The 18,912-nt window shown below is 36.2% G+C and overlaps 1 long non-coding RNA gene across 1 annotated transcript in view; it reads left to right on the forward strand.

Annotated features, from left to right (window-relative positions):
• Positions 1–1,161: 1,161 nt before the first annotated feature.
• LOC309604960 overlaps positions 1,162–18,912 on the forward strand; it is a 41,390-nt gene continuing 23,639 nt past the window's right edge. The window contains exon 1 of the long non-coding RNA XR_014231175.1: positions 1,162–1,232. This is a non-coding gene — a long non-coding RNA (uncharacterized lncRNA). The remainder of the gene's footprint in view (positions 1,233–18,912) is intronic.

The following is an 18,912-nucleotide window of genomic DNA, read 5'->3' on the forward strand; positions in this document are numbered from 1 at the left end:
GTCACATGTGGCTAGTAGATACCATGGTGGGCAGTACAGTCCTAGAGTCTAACCCCTGCACTTTACAGATGAGAAAAACAGAGATTCAGAGAGGTGAAATGACCAGCCGGTCAGTGAACTGAAGAGAAACTCTAGAGAAAAAGTGATTGCATAACCTGAAATCACAGGGTTTCCCTACTGGGAAAGTTGTGATGACTTTTCCCACTTATTAAACCCACGTGATGCCTCTCCTTTTTCCCTCAGCTCCAATATCTTAACCCAGGGGTCTGGGTAATCATGATGAAGTCACTGCCTTCAAATATAGGTAAGAAATTTGTTCCCAGGAACTGGTTGTATTTGCCCTGCCACACTTACTGATGAGACAAGACCACTTTTTTAATGATCTTTGCCCTGACCACTCTTCAGATATGAATTTTTTGATATAGTGACTAACTGTTTTTGGAGGTAAATACAATTTCAAAATTTCCTCTCCACATTAAGGTTTCTCTTGCCCCTTGAAGACAAGATCTGATCTGTTCCTCTTCACAATCTTGCTCTTCAGCCAATAAAAATGAGTAAAGTTAGTGATCAGAAAGGTAACTGAGGTTTTCAAAAGGTCAAAAGAGAAGGGCAAGGTAGAGGCGTGAGGTGAGTTCTTGCAATTTAGAATTTATTCCTCAGAAAGGTTATGGACAGGAAGTGCTTGCCTAGGACAGAAGAGGCATATTAAAAGAGTCACACCAGGCTGGACCCTGTGCTTGGCACTGATTCTATCAAGTGAAATGAAGGACCCAATTACGCTTGATGGCGTGATAAGTGGAGAGAGCCCAGGCACTCAAACCAGGATAAGATAAGGAAGTGCCACTGGGAACTGAGAAGAGTGAAAGCTGCAGTCAATGGGATATGTTTTCTACAGAAACCTTTCCAGAAGATGATTTGTAAATATATTGCCAATCAGATTAAGGCATAACGTTCAACATATCAATAGACCATAAGGCGCAATTTGGGGAATTACAAAACAGTGACAGCCCATTCCGATGACTTGTGCGGAAGCTGGAGAACCAGAATCTGTCCACATTCTTGGTGTTCCTCTAGCAGAACTGGTGCAACAAATCAACTTATCTACCCGTGACGGCAACACCACCTCCCCGCGCCCCCGCCCACACACACACAAAATAGGGCTTCAAATTCTAAATTCACCAAGTGAACCCAGTTCGAAGGTGGCTTTTTCTCTGAAGCCTCCCCTGATACAGGTAAGTACTCGTCTTTTCTGCCTCTCATCCTTCTGTCATAGCTACTTTACCACAATGAAGTTTCCATCCTACCGAACTGTGGGTTAGAGTCAACTGATGAGCTTTTAAATATTAAGAACCCTAGACCAATTAAACTACAATCTCTGTGGGTAGAGCCTGCTCTGTCATTAATATTTTGCTAAAAACAGAGAGATTAAATAAAAATCTATATTCTGAACAGTGAACTATATAGGCTCCTCCATCCACCCTACTTCCCACCATCACCCTCAATTCTAAGAAACCTGGCAATCAGGCTTATACCCTCAAGGCAGTCAAGAGAAAATGCCTACAGATACTGGTATTTGATGGGCAGGAGGAGGCAGATACCAAAAAAAAAAAAAAAAAAATGTATCTAGGTCAGCATCCAGCAGTCCCCAAACCAACCCTGTTTACACGTAGAGCTTCCAATCAGTTTCTTAGTGCCTCACTCTTTTTTATTTTTATGATTCAATTTATTTTTTTTAAATTTCCTTCCCTAAGGGGAACAGGATTTTATTTATTTATTTTTATTGATTTATTTTATTTAGTTCACATACAATATTGTTAGTTTCAAGTGTACTGCATAGTGATTTGACATTCGCATACATTATGAAATTATCACCACGATAAGTCTAGTAACCATCTGTATCCACACAAATTTATTACAATATTATTGACCATATTCTTTATGCTGTATATTACATTCCAGTATCTTATTTATTTTATACCTGGAAGTTTGTACCTCTTAATCCTCTTCACCCATTTTACTCCCCACTCCCACCCTTCTGGAAACCACCCATTTGTTCTCTGTATGTATGAGTCTGTTTTCTTTTTTTTGTTTGTTTTTAGATTCCATATATAAGTGAAATTATTCAGTATTTGCATTTCTCTGACTTATTTCACTTAGCATAACATCCGCTAGATTCATCCATGCTGTCAAAATGGCAAAATTTCATTTTTATGCCTAATATTCCACTGTATATATATTACCATATCTCTTTATCCACTCCTCTGTGGATGGACACTAAGGTTGTTTCCACATCTTGTCTATTGTAAATAATACTTCAATGATCATTAGTGTTCATCTTTCTGAATTTGTGTTTTTGTTTTCTTCAAATAAATACCCAGAAGTGAAATTGCTGGATCATATGGTTGTTCTATTTTTAATTTCTTGAGGAACCTCCATACTGTTTTCCATAGTGGCTGCACCAATTTACATTCCCACAAACAGCACATGAGGGTCCCCTTTTCTCCATATCCTTGTCAACACCTGTTATTTATTGTCTTGTTGGATAATAGCCATAATAACAGGTGTGAGATGGTCTCATTGTGGTTTTGATTTACATTTCCCTGATGATTAGTGATGTTGAGCATCTTTACATGTGTCTGTAGGCCATCTGTATATCTTCTTTGGAAAAATGTCTTTTCAGGTTCTCTGCCCATTTTTAAAATGGGTTGTTTGGGGGTTTTTTGATGTTGGGTTGTATGAGTTCTTTGTATGTTTTGGATATTAACCCCTTATCAAATGTACTGTTTGCAAATATCTTCTCCCATTCAGTAGGCTTTTTCATTTTGCTGATAGTTTCCTTTGCTGTACAAAGCTTTTTAGTTTGATGTAGCTCCATTTGTTTATTTTTGCTTTTGTTTCCCATCCTGAGGACAACAGATCCAAAAAAATATTGCTAATACAGATGTCAAAGAGTGTATTCTATGTTTTCTTCTAGGAGTTTTATGGTTTCAGGTCTTAAATTTAAGTCTTTAATCTGTTTTGAGTTTATTTATGTATATGGTGTGAGAAAGTAGTGCAGTTTGATCTTTTTGCAAGTAGTTGTCCAGTTTTCCCAACACTATTTATTTAAGAGGCTCTGTTTTCCCCATTGTATATTCTTGCCTCCTTTGTCATAGATTAATTGACCATATAAGCATGAGTTTATTTCTGAGCTTTCTATTTTGTTCCATTGATCTATGTGTCTGGGTTTTGTGCCAGTACTATACTCTTTTGATTACTATAGCTTTGTAGTATAGTTTGAAATCAGAGGCTGTGATACCTCTAGCTCCATTTTTCTTTCCCAAGATTGCTTTGGCTATTTTTAGTCTTTTGTGTTTCCATACAAATTTTAAAATTATTTATTCTAGTTCTGTGAAAAATGCTCCTGGCATTTTGACAGGGATTGTATTAAATCTGTAGACTGCCTTAGGTAGTATGTTTATTTTAACAATATTAATTCTTCCAATTCATGGCCACAGTATATCTTTCCATTTGTTTGTGTCATCTTCAGTTTCTTTCATCAGTGTCTTATAGTTTTCAGAGTACAATTTACTCCTATGTACTTTATTCTTTTTGTTGCAATTGTATATGGGATTGTTTTCTTAATTTCTCTGATAGTTTGTTATTCATGTATAGAAAGACAACAGGTTTCTGTATATTGATTTTGTATCCTGCAAGTTTAGTGAATTTATTTATTAGTTCTATTCGTTTTTTGGTAGCATATTTAAGATTTTCTATGTATACTATCATGTCATCTGCAAACAATGACAGTTTTACTTCTTCCTTTCCAATTTAGATTCTTTTTATTTATTTTTCTTATCCAATTACTGTGGTTAGGATTTCCAATACTGTGTTGAATAAAGGTGGTGAGAGTGGGCATCCTTGTCTTGCTCCTGATCTTAGAGGAAATACTTCCAGCTTTTCACCATTAAGTATGATACTAGCTGTGGGAATGCCACACTCTTAAAAATTAATGAGACAAGAATTTCCCAATACTTAAGGGAAGGGTCTAATATGAAAGTTAGGTACCAAAACTTACAAACAAGAAAAAGAAAATTGAGGAAACAGAGGCCATACAGAAGAAAACTTGAAAAAAATGTATAATGAAAATATTAAAACCCTCAGAAATGTAGAAGTAGTTATTATTGCCTTCACAAAACAGGAGTGGATGTTAAGGGGGGGAAAAAGGAGCACTCAGAAAAAAACCTAGGAGATAAAAATATGCTAAAGTATACATTTATAAATCGATAGAAGTTAAAAAAAATAAAAAAAATAAAAATAAATAAATAAAATAAATAAATAAAATAAAATAAAATAAAAAATCAATAGAAGTATTGAGAGAGAATATTTGAGGACATTTCCTAAGAATTAGAACAAAAAAAAAGAACATCATAAAGATAAGAAAATTATAGGATTAATCCAAGAAATCTAACTAAATAATAGAAGTTTCAGGGGGAAAAAAATGGAAAGTAAAAAATTATCAAAGAAGTAATACAGGGAAATGTTCCAGAATAGAAGGGTATGAACAACCAAGCATAAATATGACATAGGAACCAGGAAAAAGGGTACCAAACCTAGAGCAGGAGAAAGGGAGGTCCCAGGATGATGGCTGCATAGTAAGCCAGAGCAGGCCAAGGGAGAAACTCCAAGAGGGATGTCTCCAAGAAAACATATGCCCCTAATAAATTACCTGCTGTGCTTGTTTGAGAACCATTTCAGAGTTCTGCCAGACAGTTCTGGGATAAATTAGTGATCAGTATATAAAAAGTAAGCAAATGTAAAAGTGACAATTTTTTCAACCTTCAAGGAAAAAAACTTATACAATATCAAAACATAAATATAGTACATTATGGGCTCAGCTAATCTCTAGTTAAGTGACTCCAGGAAACTTTACATGATTTCCCAAACCTTAGTATTCTTTATTTTCTTTTTGCTTTTGTCCCTAATTTTTTAGTTTTTTAAAAATATTTTATTAGAGTATAGTTGATTTACAATGTTGTGTTAGTTTCTGCTGTACAGCAAAGTGAATCAGTTATATATCTATATCTATATCTATATCTATATCTATCTGCTCTTTAGATTCCTTTCCCATATAGGCCATTACAGAGTACTGAGTAGAGTTCCCTGTGCTATACAGTAGGTCCTTATTAGTTATCTATTTTATATATAGTAGTGTGTATATGTCAATCCCAATCTCCCAATTTGTCCCTCTCCCCCACTTACTTCCTGGTAACCATAAGTTTGTTTTCTACATCTGTGACCCTGTTTCTGCTTTGTAGATATGTTCATTTGTACCCTTTTTTTAGATTCCACATATAAGTGATATAATATATTTATCTTTCTCTGACTATATTGGTCATATGGTATCTCTGTTGATGATGACCACAGGGGAAGGGTTCACTGAGGCCCCACAGCATATCGTACCTGCACCTCTCCCTTGGCAGTGGGGACAGCCCTCCTTTATGTGAGGGTCTGAGGAACAGGGCACAGGAAACCCCAAAACCCTTAAAGCACATCATTCATTCTGGACTAATTAAGACCTAACCATAGGAGTAATACCTCAGAGGAAACAAACCCGTTTTCCTAGATAACAAATTCTTAGATAACCTGCAATAGGTGATTAAAAATTAAGTTTCTAGTTAGAAAAGAAATTTAGTCATTATTTAAGAAGAAAAAAAGCACAAAAATGGTCACTGGTGGGAAGCTTAACATGTGGAAACCATATTGGCCATAAAGTGAGGAGACCTGTGTCATCTTGTCTCCCCACACCCTAATCCTGGGCTTCAGGTTCCTCAGCTATAAAATGAGGCTGGCTCCTCAGCTATTAAATGAGGCTGGCTTGGATGAGCCTCTTGTTCCCTTCCAACGTGGCAGTTCCATGACCCCAAATGACCCGGGATCTAACAGCCCAGCATTGCCTAAATGTTCCCGAGAACTAGCAGAGCATGAAGTGGTTTCATGTTCTGTTGAGAAATATAAAGATGGGTCTGTTACTTGCGGCTAGAAAAAACACATCACTTCTGACACAGAAAGAAGACAGAGGGTGAGGAATCAAACCAGAGCAGTGAGTCTGATTTGCCAAACCCAAATGATTTTCCTCTTTGAGGTTAGAAGACAAGCAGTTTGAGAAAGAGTTACATAATGGTTTATCACTCCTTCACTCTCTGGCTTGTGCTCTGTTATGATGATTACCTCTCCTAGACCACCTGGAAGGTGAATGTCAAGAGCTCCAACTTGTACTTGAGGCTTTGTCACCAAATTCTCCCATAATCCTAGGTAAGTTCCTTAACCCCCAAGACCTCAGTTTCTTCAATTGTAAAATGGTGGAATTGAGCAATGAATAAATGTGTTAGTAATAATAAATAATAAAGTAATAGGTGAAAAGCAGGGGACAGAAATCACTAAAAGCAACAGGAAAATACACACAGATTATGTCATCAGGATGTAATTTTTATTCATTCACTGAACAAATATTTATTTCTTGTGCCAGGTATTATTTGAGGTACTGTGGATATGGAAGTAAAAAAAGGGGAAAAAAGCAGGTATTCCTGCTTTCCTGGAGTGTAAGTTTCTGTCAGGGTGACAGTAAATAGACAAGCAAATAAGTGAAACATGTAGCATGACAGATGGTGACCAATGCTATAGAGAAAAAGGGCAGGGAAGAGACATAGAGAGTCCAGGAAGGGGGTGGTAGTGGAGTGGGTGCAGCAAATGCCTGACGGAGGAGAAGGAATGAGCCAGGGCTGTTAGAGAGGAGAGCTCTCCAGCACAGGAACAACAAGCACCAATACACCAGGAACCATAGGAACGCTAGTGTGGCTGGAACTGGTGGGCTAGGCAGAGAGTAGTAGGAAATGAGCTCAGAGATTTAACAGAGGACAGATTGTATAGAGCTTTGTAGGACTTTGGTATTTACTCAAAGTGAGATAGGAAGAACTGGAGGATTTTGAACAAAGGAATAACTAAATCAACTCAGGGTTCAAAAAGAACACTCTGGTTCAGTGTGGAGAACACAAAAGCTAAAGCAGGGAAATCAGTTAAGAGGAAATCAGTTAATAATGTGAGATGACGGTGACTGGGATCAGGATGATAGCGGTTCAGGTGGGGAGAAAGTTCATATTCTGTGTATTTTAAAAAGCAAACAGGGGCTTCCCTGGTGGCGCAGCGGTTGAGAATCTGCCTGCCAATGCAGGGCACACGGGTTCGAGCCCTGGTCTGGGAAGATCCCATATGCCGCGGAGCAACTAGGCCCGTGAGCCACAACTACTGAGCCTGCGCGTCTGGAGCCTGTGCTCCGCAACAAGAGAGGCCGCGACAGTGAGAGGCCCGCGCACCGCGATGAAGAGTGGCCCCCACTTGCCGCAACTAGAGAAAGCCTTTGCACGGACACGAAGACCCAACACAGCCATAAATTAATTAATTAATTAATTTTAAAAAAAACTGATAAAAGGCCAAATTAAAAAAAAAACAAAACAGGTTTTGTTAATGGATTAGATGCAGATTCTGAGAGAGAAAAAAGAGTCAAGAACAACTTTAAGTTTTTTTGGCAAGAATAACTGGAAGGGTGGGATTGGCATTTCCTGGAATGGGGAAGACAGCAGGATGAGGAGGTTTGAAGAAAGATTGGGGGTTTATTAAGTTTGAGATGTTAGACATACAAATAGAGATGTTGAAAAGGTAGTTGGATTTAGAATCCTGAAGTTCAAAAAAGAGGTTGTCAGAACTAGAAATATACAGCCGGGAGTCTTCTGTGTATAAACGACGTTTAAAGTGATGAGGCTGGAGGAGATCACTAAGGAGGAAAAGGAGCTATAGAAGAGTTCAGAGGACTGAGGTATGGAGCATTCAAATGTTTAGTGGTTTAGCAAGATAAAGAGAAACCACCAAAGGAACCTGAGAGGGAGAGATGAATGAGGTAGGACAAAAACCAAGAGAGAAAAATATCTGGAAGTGAAATGAAAAAAAAGTCTTTCAAGGAAGGGGGATTAGTCAACTGGGTCAAATGCTGTTGATAGGCCAAGTAAGATGAGGACAGAGAAGTGATCATTGGATTTAGCAACGTGAAGGTTGTTAGGAACTTAGACAAGAGATGCTTCATTGACAACGTAATTGAAATGGCTTCAAGAGAGAACTGAAGGAGAGGAACTGGAGACAGCTGGTATAGATCACTCTTTCAAGGATTTTTGCTGGATAGTAGAGCAGAGACTTGCGGCAGAGCTGGACTTGGGGCAGAGTTGTCAAGAGAGTGTTATATTTTTAAGCTGTGCTACTCTACAGTATGTTTGCCTTCTGATGGAAATAATAAAGGGGGAGGAGCAGGGGGAGGGAAGGAATGAAGGAAGGAAGGAAGGAAGGAAGGGAAAGAGGGAGGAAGGAAGGAAAGGAGGGATGGAGGGAGGGAAGAAGGGAGAAAGAAAGAGAAAGAAAAACAAGTAGTGAAGGACAGGGAGAAGAAGGAGAACAAGAGAAGGGAGGGGAAAGATTGAAGGATTGAGGAAGGAGGGGGAGGGGAATGCAAAGGCAGAAGGAGGAGTAAAAATTAATAACACACTGAAAAAGAAAGAGAAGTAATTATCTAAATCAGAAATGGAAGTGAGGACATTAAAAATATAAAGATCTTCCTATAACTATCCATCTAAAATATTATTTTTAATGACTGAATTGTAGTCCACTGTATCAATAAACAACTTATATACCCAGTGCCCTATTGGTGAGCATTTAGATTTCTACCAATTATTAGATTTGATGAAAAATCTTGTAGGAAATCTTGGTAAACATTCTTGATATTTTTTATTTAATTTAATATTTATTTTAATATTTTAAAAATTTGATGTGAAATTTCTTGTCAAAATGGCTATAAAACTTTAAGGTCTTGAAAATATATTGCTAAATTACCTTTCAAAAGGAAGTATCAGTTTATACTCTCATCAACAGTGTGTGAGAGTGGCATTTCCCTGCACCCTCAATTATGAATTATTATTTCCTTCCATAATCTTTGTTTATTTGATAGGTAAAAATGATATGGCACTTGAATTCACAGTCTTTTGTATATTTTTTTATTGAGATATAGTTGATGTACAGTATTATATAAGTTTCAGGTATACAACATAGTGATTCACAATTTTAAAGGTTATACTCCATTTATACTTATAAAATATTGGCTATATTCCCTGTGTTGTAAAATTTATCCTTGTGGCTTACTTATTTTATCCACAGCAGTTTGTATTTCTTAATCCCCTAACCCTATCTTGCCCCTCCCTCTCCCTTCTCCCTACTAGCGACCACTAGTTTGTTCTCTATATCTGCGAGTCTGTCTTGTTTTTGTTATATTCACTAGTTTGTTTTATTCTTTTCCACATATAAGTGATATCATACAGTATTTGTCTTTCTATGTCTGACTTATTTCACCTAACATAATACCTTCTAAGTCCATCCATGTTGTTACAAATGGCAAAATTTCATTCTTTTTTATGGCTGAGTAGAATTTCCACTGTATGTATGTATGTGTGTATACCACATCTTCTTTACCCATTCAGATGTTGATGTGTCCATATCTTGACAATTGTAAATAATGCTGCTATGAACATTGGGGTGCATGTATCTTTTTGAATATTGTTTTCATTTTCTTTGGATATATAACCAGGAGTGGAATTCTTGGGTCATATGGTAGTTCTATTTACAGTTTTTTGAGGAATATCTATAATGTTTTCCACAGTGGCTGCACAAATTTACATTCCCACTAACAGTGTACCAGAGCTCCCTTTTCTCCAAATCCTCACCAACATTTGTTACTTATGTTCTTTTTGATGATAGCTATTCAAAGAGATGTGAGATGACATCTCATTGTGGTTTTAATTTGCATTTATCTGATGATTAATGATGTTCAGCATCTTTTAATGTGCTTGTTGGCCAATCTACATGTCCTCTTCGGAAAAATGTCTATTCAGTTCTGCCCATTTTTTAAATGGGCTCTTTGGGTTTTTTTGCTGTTGAGTTGTATGAGTTGCTTATATATTTTGGATATTAACCCCTTATCAATTATATCATCTGCAAGAATTGTATCCCCTTCATTAGGTTGTCTTTTCATTTTGTCAATGGTTTTCTTTGCTTTTTTTTACAAAAGCTTTAAAGTTTAATTAGGTCCCATTTGTTTATTTTTGTTTTTATTTCCTTTGCTTTAGGAGACAGATCTAAAAAATATTGCTACAGTTTATGTAAAAGGCTGTTCTGGCTATGTCTTCTTCTAGGAGTTTTAAGGGTTTAGGTCTTACATTTAGGTCTTTAATCCATTCTGAGTTGATTTCTGTATACGGTGTTAGAGAATATTCTAATTTCATTCTTTTACATGTAGCTATCCAGTTTTCCCAGCACTATTTATTGAAGAGACTGTCTTTTCTCCATTGTATATTCTTGGCTCCTTTGTCACAGATTAATTGACCATAAGTATGTGTGTTTATTTGTGGGCTCTGTATTCTCTTCCATTGTTCTATGTGTCTGATGATGTGCCAGTACTGTACTGTTTTGATTACTGTAGCTTTGTAGTATAGTGTGAATTCAGGGAGTGTGATTCCTTCAGCACTGTTCTTCTTTCTTAAGATTGTTTTGTCTATTCAGGGTCTTTTGTGTTTCCTTGTTTTTCTTGTGTTTTTTTTTTTAATAAATTTATTTATTTATTTATTTATTTATGGCTGTGTTGGGTCTTTGTTGCTGCGTGCAGGCTTTCTCTAGTTGGGGCAAATGGGAGCTACTCCTCATTGCTGTGCGTGGGCTTCACATTGTGGTGGCTTCTCCTGTTGCGGAGCATGGGCTCCAGGCGTGCGGCTTCAGTAGTTGTGGCTCACGGGCTCAGTAGTTGTGGTGCACGGGCTTAGCCGCTCCACAGCATGTGGGATGTTCCCGGACAAGGGCTCGAACCCGTGTCGCCTGCATTGGCAGGCAAACTCTTAACCACTGCGCCACCAGGGAAGTCCCTGTGTTTCCTTGTTTTTAAAATTATTTTTTCTTCTTCTGAGAAAATATGCCATTGGTAATTTGTCAGGGATTGCATTAACTCTGTATTTTGCCTTGGATAGTATGGTCATTTTAACAGTATTAATCTTCCAATTCATGAACATGGTATACCTTTCCATCTGTTGTGTTGTCTTCACTTACCTTCATCAGTGTCTTATAGACTTCAGATATAGGTGTTTTATTTCCTCAGGTAAGTTTATTCCTAGTTTTTTATTCTTTCTTATGTGATTGAAAATGAGATTGTTTCCTTAAATTCTCTTTTTGATAGTTTGTTGTTCATTTATAGAAATGCAACAGATTTCTGTATATTAATTTTGTATCCTGCAACTTTACCAAATTCACTAATGAGCTCTAGTAGTTTTTTGGTGGCATATTGAGGATTTTCTATGTATAGCATTATGCCATTTGCAAACAGTGACAGTTTTACTTCTTCCTTTCCAATTTGGATTCCTTTTATTTATTTATTTATTTTTATTATCTGATTGCTGTGGCAAGAGTGGGCATTCTTGTCTTGTTCCTGAAGCCACTGGGTATGATGTTGGCTGTGAGCTTGTCAAATATGCCCTTTATTATTTTGAGGTATGTTTCCTCTTTGCTCACTTTCTGGAGAGTTTTTATCATCAATGGATGTTGAATTTTGTGAAAAGCTTTTTCTGCATCTATTGAGACGATCATATAGTTTTTAATACTTCAATTTGTTAATGTGGTGTATCACATTGATTGATTTGAGGATATTGAAAAATTCTTGCATCCCTGGGATAACTCCCACTTGATTGTGGTGTATGATCCTTTTAATATATTGTTGGATTAAGTTTTCTAATACTTTGTTGAGGATTTTTGCATCCATGTTCATCAGTGCTATTGGTCTGTAATTTTCTTTTTTTGTGATATCTTTGTCTTGTTTTGGTATCAGGGTGATGCTGGCCTCACAGATGAGATTAGGAGGATTCCTTCCTCTGCAATTTTTTAGGAATATTTTGGAAGGATAGGTGTTAACTCTTATCTAAATGTTTGATAGAATTCACCTGGGAAGCCATCTGGTCCTGGACTTCTGTTTGTTGGGAGTTTATTTATTAATGATTCAATTTCATTGCTAGTAATTGGTCTGTTCACATTTTCTATTTCTTCCTGGTTCAGTCTTGGAAGAGTGTACATTTCTAGGAATTTGTCCTTTTCTTCTGTTTTGTCAACTTTACTGGCATGTAGTTGTTTATAGTAGTTTCTTATGATCTTTTGATTTTCTGTGGTAGTGGATGTAACTTCTTCTTTGTCATTTTTGATTTCATTGATTTAGGTCCTCTCTCTTTTTCTCTTGATGATTCTGGCTAAATGTTTATCAATTTTATTTATCTTTTCAAAGAGCCAGCTCTTAGTTTTATTGATCTTTTCTCTTTTTTTTCTTTTTTTTTTTTTTGTCTTTTTTAGTTTCTATTTCATTTATTTCTGCTCCGATCTTTATCATTTCTTTCTTTCTACTATCTTTGGGTTTTACTTGTTCCTCTTTTTCTAGTTCCTTTAGGTGTAAGATTAGATTGTTTACTTGAGGTTTTTCTTGTTTCCTGAAGTAAGCTTGTATCATTATAAACTGCCCCCTTAGAACGGCTTTTGCTGTATCCTATAGATTTTGTATCATTGTCTTTGTTTTCATTTGTCTCCAGTTATTTTTTATTTCCTTTTGATTTCTTCAGTGATCCATTGGTTGTTTAGTAGCATATTGTTTAGCCTCCATCTGTTTGCATTTTTTGCAATTTTTTTCTTGTAGTTGATCACTAGTCTCATAGCATTGTGGTGAGAAAATATGCTTGATATGATTCAATCTTAAATTTACTGAGACATGTTTTGTGGCCTAGCATGTGAGCTATCCTGCAGAATATTTCATGTGCACTTGAAAAAGTATGGATTCTGCTGCTTTTGGATGGAACGTTCTATATACATCTATTAATTCCTTTTGGTCTAATGTGTTGTTTAAAGTCAGTGTTTCCTTATTCATTTTCTGTCTGGATAATATGTCCATTGATGTAAGTGGGGTGTTAAAGTACCCTACTATTATTGTGTGACTGTTGTTTTCTCCCTTTATGTCTGTTAATATTTGCTTTACATATTAGGTGCTCCTATGTTGAGTAGATATATGCTTACATCTTGTTATATCTTCTTGGATTGATCACTTGATCATTATGTAATGTCCTTTATCTTTTGTGACAGTCTTTATTTTAAAGTCTATTTTATCTGATATAAGTTTTGCTACCCCAGCTTTCTTTTGATTTCCATTCGCATTGAATAACTTTTTCAATCCCCTCACTTTCAGTCTGAGTGTGCCTTTAGATCTGAAGTTAGTCTCTTGTAAGCAGCATATATACGAGTCTTGTTTTGTATACATTCAGCTACTTTATGTCTTTTGATTGGAGCATTTAGTCCATTTACATTTAAATGTAATTCGCATTACATTTAAAGTAATTATCAATATGTATGTTCTTACAGCCATTTTGTTAATTGTTTTGGGGTTGTTTTGTGGGATTGTTGTTGTTGTTGTTTTTCCTTTCTTCTGTGATTTGATGGCTATCTCTAGTGTTACGTTTGGATTCCGTTTTCTTTTTGTCTGTGTGTATCTATTATGGATTTTTCGTTTGTGGTTACCATGAGGTTTATATATAGCAATATATACATATATGTATGTATATATTGCTATATGTAATACATACATATATGATTATTTTAAGTTACTGATCTATTAATTTCAAATGCATTTTGACAATCCTGCATTTGTACTCTCCTCCCCTCAAGATTACTGTTTTGATTAGATTTTTCATCTGATTGTTTTGTGTATCCCTTAACTGCTTACTATGGATATAGATGATTTTACTGTTTTTGCCTTTTAACCTTCCTACTAGCTTTGTGCATGGATGATTTCCTACTTTTACTCTATGTTTGCCTTTACCGATGAGCTTTTTCCTGTCATAATTTTCATGTTTCTAGTTGTTGCCTTTTTTTTTGCTTAGAGAAGTTCCATTAACATTTCTTGTAAAACTTATTTGGTGGAGCTGAACTCTTTTAGCTTGTGCTTGTCTGTAGAGTTTTGATCTGTCTATCAATTCCGAACAAGATCCTTGCTGAGTAGTGTATTCTTGGTTGTAGGTTTTTTCCGTTCATCACTTCAAATAACTTGTGCCACTCGCTCCTGGTCTATAAAGTTTCTGCCGAAAAGTCAGCTGTGAATCTTAGGGGAACTTGCTTTTATGTAACCAGTTGTTTTTCCCTTGCTTTTTTTTTTTTTTTAAACATCTTTATTGAAGTATAATTGCTTCACAATGGTCTGTTAGTTTCTGCTTTATAACAAAGTGAATCAGCTACACATATACACACGTTCCCATATCTCCTCCCTCCTGCATCTCCCTCCCTCCCACCCTCCCCATCCCACCCCCACAGGCGGTCACAAAGCACTGAGCTGATCTCCCTGTGCTATGCGGCTGCTTCCCACTAGCTATCTATTTTCCATTTGGTAGTGTATATATGTCCATGACACTCTCTCACCCTGTCACATCTCACCCCTCCCCCTCCCCATATCCTCAAGTCCATTCTTTAGTAGGTCTGTGTCTTTATTCCCATCTTGCCACTAGGTTCTTCATGACCTTTTTTTTTTTTTTCCTTAGATTCCATATATATGTGTTAGCATACTGTATTTGTTTTTCTCTTTCTGACTTACTTCACTCTGTATGACAGACTCTAACTCCATCCACCTCATTACAAATACCTCCATTTCATTTCTTTTTATGGCTGAGTAATATTCCCTTGTATATATGTGCCACATCTTCTTTATCCATTCATCCGATGATGGACACTTAGGTTGCTTCGATGTCCTGGCTATTGTAAATAGAGCTGCAACGAACATTTTGGTACATGACTCTTTTTGAATTATGGTTTTCTCAGGGTATATGTCCAGTAGTGGGATTGCTGGGTCGTATGGTAGTTCCATTTTTAGTTATTTAAGGAACCTCCATACTGTTCTCCATAGTGGCTGTATCAATTTACATTCCCACCAACAGTGCAAGAGTGTTCCCTTTTCTCCACACCCTCTCCAGCATTTATTGTTTGTAGATTTTTTGATGATGACCATTCTGACCGGTGTGAGATGATACCTCATTGTAGTTTTGATTTGCATTTCTCTAATGATTAATGATGTTGAGCATTCTTTCATGTGTCTGTTGGCAATCTGTATATCTTCTTTGGAGAAATGTCTATTTACGTCTTCTGCCCATTTTTGGATTGGGTTGTTTGTTTTTTTGTTATTGAGCTGCATGAGCTGCTTGTAAATCTTGGAGATCAATCCTTTGTCAGTTGCTTCATTTGCAAATATTTTCTCCCATTCTGAGGGTTGTCTTTTGGTCTTGTTTATGGTTTCCTTTGCTGTGCAAAAGCTTTTAAGTTTCATTAGGTCCCATTTGTTTATTTGTGTTTTTATTTCCATTTCTCTAGGAGCTGGGTCAAAAAGGATCTTGCTGTGATTTATGTCATAGAGTGTTCTGCCTATGTTTTCCTCTAAGAGTTTGATAGTGTCTGGCTTTACACTTAGGTCTTTAATCCATTTTGAGTTTATTTTTGTGTATGGTGTCAGGGAGTGTTCTAATTTCATACTTTTACATGTACCTGTCCAATTTTCCCAGCACCACTTATTGAAGATGCTGTCTTTTCTCCACTGTGTATCCTTGCCTCCTTTATCAAAGATAAGGTGACCATATGTGCGTGGGTTTATCTCTGGGCTTTCTATCCTGTTCCATTGATCTATATTTCCGTTTTTGTGCCAGTACCAAACTGTCTTGATTACTGTAGCTTTGTAATATAGTAGGAAGTCAGGGAGCCTGATTCCTCCAGCTCCATTTTTCGTTCTCAAAATTGCTTTGGCTATTCGGGATCTTTTGTGTTTCCATACAAATTGTGAAACTTTTTGTTCTAGTTCTGTGAAAAATGCCAGTGGTAGTTTGATAGGGATTGCATTGAATCTGTAGATTGCTTTGGGTAGTAGAGTCATTTTCACAATGTTGATTCTTCCAATCCAAGAACATGGTATATCTCTCCATCTATTTGTATCATCTTTAATTTCTTTCATCAGTCTCTTATAATTTTCTGCATACAGGTCTTTTGTCTCCTTAGGTAGGTTTATTCCTAGATATTTTATTCTTTTTGTTGCAATGGTAAATGGGAGTGTTTTCTTAATTTCACTTTCAGATTTTTCATCATTAGTATATAGGAATGCAAGTGATTTCTGTGCATTAATTTTGTATCCTGCTACTTTACCAAATTCATTGATTAGCTCTAGGAGTTTTCTGGTAGCATCTTTAGGATTCTCTATGTATAGTATCATGTCATCTGCAAACAGTGACAGCTTTACTTCTTCTTTTCTGATTTGGATTCCTTTTATTTCTTTTTCTTCTCTGATTGCTGTGGCTAACACTTCCAAAACTATGTTGAATAAGAGTGGTGAGAGTGGGCAACCTTGTCTTGTTCCTGATCTTAGTGGAAATGGTTTCAGTTTTTCACCATTGAGGACAATGTTGGCTGTGGGTTTGTCATATATGGCCTTTATTATGTTGAGGAAAGTTCCCTCTATGCCTACTTTCTTCAGGGCTTTTATCATAAATGGGTGTTGAATTTTGTCGAAAGCTTTCTCTGCATCTATTGAGATGATCATATGGTTTTTCTCCTTCAGTTTGTTAATATGATGTATCACGTTGATTGATTTGTGTATATTGAAGAATCCTTGCATTCCTGGAATAAACCCCACTTGATCATGGTGTATGATCCTTTTAATGTGCTGTTGGATTCTGTTTGCTAGTATTTTGTTGAGGATTTTTGCATCTATGTTCATCAGTGATACTGGCCTGTAGTTTTCTTTCTTTGTGACATCTTTGTCTGGTTTTGGTATCAGGGTGATGGTGGCCTCGTAGAATGAGTTTGGGAGTGTTCCTCCCTCTGCTATATTTTGGAAGAGTTTGAGAAGGATAGGTGTTAGCTCTTCTCCAAATGTTTGATAGAATTCACCTGTGAAGCCATCTGGTCCTGTGCTTTTGTTTGTTGGAAGATTTTTAATCACAGTTTCAATTTCAGTGCTTGTGATTGGTCTGTTCATATTTTCTATTTCTTCCTGGTTCAGTCTCGGCAGGTTGTACATTTCTAAGAATCTGTCCATTTCTTCCAGGTTGTCCATTTTATTGGCATAGAGTTGCTTGTAGTAATCTCTCATGATCGTTTGTATTTCTGCAGTGTCAGTGGTTACTTCTCCTTTTTCATTTCTAATTCTATTGATTTGAGTCTTCTCCGTTTTTCTCTTGATGAGTCTGGCTAATGATTTATCAATTTTGTTTATCTTCTCAAAGAACCAGCTTTTAGTTTCATTGATTTTTGCTATTGTTTCCTTCATTTCTTTTTCATTTATTTCTGATCTGATCTTTATGATTTCTTTCCTTCTGCTAGCTTTGGGTTTTTTTTGTTCTTCTTTCTCTACTTGCTTCATGTGCAAGGTTAGGTTGTTTATTCGAGATGTTTCCTGTTTCTTGAGGTAGGCTTGTATTGCTATAAACTTCCTTCTTAGCATTGCTTTTGCTGCATCCCATAGGTTTTGGGTCGTCGTGTCTCCATTGTCATTTATTTCTAGGTATTTTTTTGATTTCCCCTTTGATTTCTTCAGTGATCACTTCATTATTAAGTAGCATATTGTGTAGCCTCCATGTGTTTGTATTTTTTACATATCTTTTCCTGTAATTGATATCTAGTCTTATAGCATTGTGGTCGGAAAAGATACTTGATACGATTTCAATTTTCTTAAATTTACCAAGGCTTGATTTGTGACCCAAGATATGATCTATCTTGGAGAATGTTCCATGAGCACTTGAGAAAAATGTGTATTCTGTTGTTTTTGGGTGGAATGTCCTATAAATATCAATTAAGTCCATCTTGTTTAATGCATCATTTAAAGCTTGTGTTTCCTTATTTATTTTCATTTTGGATGATCTGTCCATTGGTGAACGTGGGGTGTTAAAGTCCCCTACTATGGTTGTGTTGCTGTCGATTTCCCCTTTTATGGCTGTTAGTATTTGCCTTATGTATTGAGGTGCTCCTATGTTGGGTGCATAAATATTTACAATTGTTATCCCTTTGTCACTGTGGTTTTAATTTGAATTTCTCTAAGAATAATGATGAACTTTTTCCAGTGTTTATTTGCCATTCCTACATCTACTTTTGTAAAGTGTTTAGATCTTTTGTTTATTTTAAAAATGAACCTGTTTGTTTTCTTATTATTGAGTTATGAGTGTCTTTACATATTCTAGATGCCAGCTCTTTATCAGATATGTGTTTTGCAATTTTTTTCCCAGTTTGTGACTTGGTTTTTCATTCTCTCAACAGCAGCTTTTCAAAGAACACGTCTTTAATTTTCATGAAGTCAAACTTATCAATTGTTTCTTTTATGACACATACTTTTTGGGTCTTATCTAAGAAATACTTGCCTATCCTAACCTTGCAAGGATTTTCTTCTATTTTTTTTCCAGAAGTTTTATGGCTTTAGGTTTCATACTCAGATCTATAATCCCTTTTCAGTTCACTTTATGAGTATGGTGTAAGAAATGGATCATTGTTTCAGAACCATCTGTTTAAAACGACTGCCTTCTCTCCATTGAATTGCCCTAGCACCTCACCTTTGTAAAAAAAACAAACAAACAAACAAATCAGTTGACTATACACATGTAGATCTATATCTTGACTCAATTCCTCCATTTATCTCTGGATTTATACTTTTCCCAATACCATATTGCTTTGATTACTCTCAATTTATAATAAGTCTTAAAATCAAGTAGTAGGAACTCTTCAACCTTCTTTTTCAAAATTGTTTTGACT

This window comes from Balaenoptera borealis (assembly GCF_965194805.1).
Source record: "Balaenoptera borealis genome assembly, chromosome: 11".
Taxonomy (NCBI): domain Eukaryota; kingdom Metazoa; phylum Chordata; class Mammalia; order Artiodactyla; family Balaenopteridae; genus Balaenoptera; species Balaenoptera borealis.